Source organism: Anolis sagrei, chromosome 1, assembly GCF_037176765.1.
Source record: "Anolis sagrei isolate rAnoSag1 chromosome 1, rAnoSag1.mat, whole genome shotgun sequence".
Classification (NCBI taxonomy): Eukaryota; Metazoa; Chordata; class Lepidosauria; order Squamata; family Dactyloidae; genus Anolis; species Anolis sagrei.
The window spans coordinates 212653191-212659113 of record NC_090021.1 but is presented as its reverse complement, the minus strand read 5'-3'; positions in this window follow the sequence as shown (position 1 = coordinate 212659113).

Sequence of the window (5923 nt, the reverse complement as noted above, 5' to 3'; positions counted from 1 at the left end):
AGTCTTTCAACAAGAATAAAGAGCAATTTCCATTGTTTTGGGAAAAGGAAGTAAGGCAGACAACAGACTGCAAAAAAGTTATTTGAAATTATCAGGAAACCATTAAAAGGCCTTGAAAAAATGGCAGGAAGCTTCTTCTTCTTCTTCTTCTTCTTCTTCTTATTATTATTATTATTATTCTGACACAAAAACAGAGTATGACACAGCAAACGATAGAAATGCTGGATTTCATATCACAAAATCACAAGTTGAACACTTCCTACGCATTTAGGACTGTGTGATGTATTTTTGAATGATTCGCATTGTGAATCATGCAGAACCAAGTAAGGTGGCCTTTTGAAGTTGACAGTCATGATTTTTTCAATATTTATTGTTTCCAAATGCCGGGTGAGATCTTTTGGCCCGGCACCCAGTGTGCCGATAACCACTGGGACCACCTGTACTGGTTCATGCAAGAGCCTTTGCAATTCCATTTGGAGGTCCTGATAATGGCTGAGTTTTTCCTGTTTTTCCCCCCTCAATGCAACTGTCACATGGTATGGTGACATCAATAATCCAAACTTTTTTCTTTTCCACAGTCGTGATGTCTGTTGTATTGCGTTCCAAAACTTTGTCAGTCTGGATTCGAAAGTCCCACAGTATTTTTGCATGTTCATTTTCCACTACCTTTCAGGTTTATGATACCACCAGTTCTTTACTGCTGGCAGGTGGTACTTGTGACATAAGTTTCATTGAATATTTGGGCCACAGAGTTGTGCCTCTGTTTGTAGTCTGTCTGTGCAATTTTCTGGTTTATTCCAGAGCCTTTGCAGTTTGATTTTGAGGTCTTGAGTTTTTTCTGTTGTTTTTCGTCAATTTGACTGTCACTTGGTAAGGCAACATCAATAATCCAAACTTTTTTATTTTCCACAATCGTGATGTCTGGTTTATTGTGATGATGATGATGATGATTATTATTATTATTATTATTATGTTAATGGTTATGCTATATTATTATTATTACGTTTGTTAATGGTTATGTTATATTATTATTATTATTATTATTATTATTATTATTATTATTATTTATACCCTGCTTTAAATCTTCAGAAGGAGACTCAAAGCGTCTCCTTACATTAAAAGTATTACCACACAATTTAAAATATACAAACATGCAAACATTAAAACAGAATTAAACATAACAGTATTTTAAAAATCAGTTAGAATCAATTAAAACATATTCAAAGATAAATAATCCCACCTTGTTGTCTTTTCATTTCCAACAATTTTGCTGAAGCCTCCTGAGCCAGTGGTTCCATTCTTGTAGGGAGATACTGCAAACTTGCATTTCCTAACCAGGTGCCAGTGATGTGTCACATTACCATCCTTTACATCTCTGTCACAAACATCACTGGAAATACTGGAAAATGTGGTTTTGAACATCTGGAGGTCTGCAGGTTACAAAAGACTATAATGTAGAACTTTTCACTGCATTAAGTGCCTAGCACAATTGAATTTGCTTGCAGATTTACAGCCATCCTTTTTGTTCCAGCACCATCTAGTGCACCACAATGGAAACTATCAAACAGATACATTTGCTTTTGACTTTTATTTCCCCTCTATGTATTGCATATAGTTTCCATTGTTGTCACAGAGCAAGAAAAAAAACCCATTATATTGCTTATTTCAAAAATTAAAGATGTTTTGAGGGTATGTTGTTTTTCAAAGGATCTGTAGTTTGGAAAAAATATAAGTAATCATGCTATCTATTTGGGAATAACAAGATTATACATTGGGGCATAGAAAGGTTATAGTGATGTTACTTTTAGAAAATAGTGTGATAGCTGTAGCATTGTTCCCCCTCTTTACTTTCACAAGTAATATTTGCACTACACTCCTAAAACATTACTTACAGGAAGTCGTTTGGGGCCATTTCAATTTGCAGACGAAACATCAGGAGAGAATGCTTCTAGAACATGGCCATACAGCCCGAAAAACCTACAACAACTCATTTCAACTTTCTTAAAAGTATTTTAAACAAAATATGCAAGACAATATTTAAGACATTTTATTTAGAAGGTACTAGGGTTGGATAGGCTTGTTCGAAAGAGACTGACATTTGGAATGAAACATACGAATTTGGACATCCGATGCAGTTTTAAACCATGCAGGAAAGGTGTGTGTGTGGGGGGGGGGGACTACTCACCTCCTCCCCCCCCCCCCCCCCCCCCCGGAAATATCCTATAATGTTCTAATGTCTCCCAAGGTTATTTTAATTTTCACAACCATCAAGCAACTTTGGTAAAGGCAAGGAATTTTTTTAAATCTCATTCCTTCCACATCATGGGTGATGCAAGGAGGGAAGCGGTGGGCATGGCTAATCACAGCCATCTTTAACTGTAGTAATTTGTGGAGGTCAGGCCCTCAATGGTAGAGATTGCAAAAGGCCCTTCTGTTGAACTATATTTCACACAATGCTCGCCTGCTCATTAGCCAAAATGTCTGAAGGACCCAAAAATAGCTGTCTGTAGCAGTCTTCATCTAAATATAAAATAAACTGATTGAATCTACAAAGGTGTCTAAAAAAGGCACCAAAGCAATAAGCAAGTTTTGCAAAGCCAAGAGAACGTAAACTTCTTAATAATCAATTCTTTTACTTTTACCTGATTGCCACGAGCAAGGCACTGGGGTAGCCAGCCATAGCCAGCCACTGCCAACCATTTACGTCAGTAAGTAATGATAAAATAAAATGATTGATTGCATCTACAAAAAGGAATAAATGGGTGGATGTGTCTTGAGGATCCCCTCCAACTCAGTAGAAGAAGTAAATGGATGTCAGGAGAGTTTGGATGGTGCCTTTCTATACACACTCTGGGGCAGAGAGTTCCACTGCTGAACGGCTCTCACAGTCAGGAAGTTCCTCCTCATGTTCAGATGGAATCTCCTCTCTTGTAGTTTGAAGCCATTGTTCCGCGTCCTAGTCTCCAGGGAAGCAGAAAACAAGCTTGCTCCCTCCTCCCTGTGGCTTCCTCTCACATATTTATACATGGCTATCATATCCCCTCTCAGCCTTCTCTTCTTCAGGCTAAACATGCCCAGCTTCTTAAGCCGTTCCTCATAGGGCTTGTTCTCCAGACCTTTTATCATTTTAGTCGTTCTCCTCTGGACACATTCCAGCTTGTCAACATCTCTCTTCAATTGCGGGGCCCAGAATTGGACCACTCAATGAAACAGGAAATAACACTTTCAAACCAGGAACAGATTTTCTTTATTATTAAAAGATGTTTTTATAAAAAAATTGAAAATTTGCCAAAATCCATGGATAAGTCAAAGGTTATGAAATTTGGTGAGCTAACGGTGGTCCATGTTTTCTACCACTGTAGCAAGTTTCATGAGGGTTGGTCTAAAAATGAGGGAGAGAGAATCCCCCAAAGTTTTCCCAGTGCTAGTCCTGTTTTTTTCCTACTGTGCATGCGTGTCAACATTAAGAAATCGATCCAGAAGTTTTGGAAAGTTTCTTTTTTTTTTTTTGGAAAAATCTGGAAGTGACTTTAGAATTGAACCACCAGTGCCCCCTACATCTGAAATGAGTTTTGAACTTTTTTTGGGATCAACCAAGCCTAGAAGGTACTTTTATTTTAAAAAATGAATTACTTTAAAAGATAGTGCTGAGATTCTTGATGAGATACTTAGTTAACTGTAATTGGGTGCACCTACACTGTGGAATTAATGCAGTTTAGCACCACTTTACCTGCAGTGAGTCAGTGCTATAGAACCCTAGGATTTGTTGTTAGGCAAGACACCAGCACTCCTTGACAGAAAAGGCCAAGGACCTTATAAAACAACCATGATTCCATAGCATTGAGTCATGGCAGCTAAGTTATAATTTCTCAGCATCATATAAAGGAAATGGAAAGCACCCTTACCACAAATATTGCCACAAAACACAATGATAGATTTGTCTTAGGGTCTTAGAGTCATTAGAACTCTGAAAGAATTCAAAGACATACAGCAACCCAACACAAACAATGGGTACCTAGAATCTCCATCAAAATAGAGGTTCTCAAACATGTAGTTTTGGACCACATGAAAAAGAAAAAAAATATCTAGAAGAAGATGCTTGATTCTGAGATCATAGCCATACCCAAACCCCTGAGAAAAGGGAATGCCCCTCATTCAAACTACAAAGTAGGAATACAAATGAAACTGAGTTGCAAGTCTCATCTTTGCTTAGCATTTTGTGTACAGGTACAATAAAATGTCATGATTGCACTCATGATAAGAATGTTCAAAATAATGAATCTGCAGCTTAGATTTTAAGGAACTGGATATTAGCATTTTAAGACAAGGTTCTGCTTCCACCACGCCTCCAGAATGGGAACCATATTCATTATCCGAAGTGCTCTGTGACAATCACAGTAAACAGCCGGTGCAAAATGTATATCAGAGCTTGATATAGGCTGTCTCCTGGGGCCTAGAAACTGTATTCCATCAGTCCTCACCAATGCCATTTTATAGATTGCAAAAATAATGAATTAACCGCTTGGAAGAGCACTGGTATCGTTCAAGCAATTATCATAGCATCTTCTCTAGCAGGTTCAATTTGTCCAGTTTTCGGTACAGTCCACACCTTCTTTCTCCACCGTCTACCCCTCCCCATGTGATAAATGATTTTGTGCTGCAATAACTAATCATGTATGAATGTGTAGCAAGGCTGCTTCTGCTCAACTGCCTCTAAAGTGATGTCCGTACTGATAGAAATAAGAGTGTGTGTCCCCGTTTTACACTACCCTACCCACCCTCATGGAACAAAAGATTACTTAATGTTATGTGCTCCTGTGCAGGATTATGAGCAGCAGTTGTTCCTATTTGCTGTGTTTCAAAGCAATATACAATTGTGGAGTCTGACTGTGGCACCAGGGGGAACATACTAAGGCCTAGTTGTGAGGTTCCTTTGCCACTCAGGAGCAGCTGATTGTGGACATCTACTGTTGAAGATCCAGAAAGAGTTAAAACATCATCTGCCACAAGCTTTGGTTGTCTCCTATAATATGCAGAGCTACTCTCAGACCCTCTGGGCTCCCTGGTGATGCAGCAGGTTAAACTTGCTGACTGAAAACTAGAACCACACATCCAAACAATGGTGATATCCAGCAATCTCTGTAATTTGGCACTTATCCCTACTAAATTATTCTGGTGCAAAACAAAACACTTGCTGGGGACTTTAAATGATGGGCAGCTATAGCATGACATAGAGCCCATCCTTGAAGCCAACAGATTGAAAGTCAGATGATTTTAATGGCAAGTTCTCATTACAGTTCATTCAAGTGATTTACAAGGAATGTGATACCATTGTCGTTCTGGATCTATGAACTAATGTTGGCTCATGAAATGGTTCATTAAGAGTTCACATAATCACTAAGAGTTCATGTGGCCCATCAACTACCCACTCTGTCTAATGAACAAGAAGTCTTCTTAATAAAGTATGCTGCCTGTAGCAACAATATCCTATCCCAGAATGAATTTATAAACCAACAGACTGGAGACATCATAGATGAGCAAGGGAGGCAGTTGTATCATTTTGATTTAGCAACCCTTCAAAAAAAAAACTGAATACAATCACATATTAAAAACCAACCACTAGCATGATACAATTTTCTCTTCTTCCCCTTCTCACTGCAATATATTGGTGCTTTTGCGTGCCTTCAAGTGATTTCTGACTAAGGTGAAATTTCCCAGGGTCTTCCGGGATTGGGAATGTGTGACTTGCCCAAGTGCATTTCCATGGTTAAATCCTGATTTCCAAAGTCTCAGTTCAATGTTGAAACCACTACACCATGCAGGATGCCTGCAATCTACCATGTTGCTCAACAACCTTCTCTGGAGAATTTCCCTGCCTTCCAGCACAAGTTTCCAAGATACACAGAGCAGGAGGTGAGGGAAT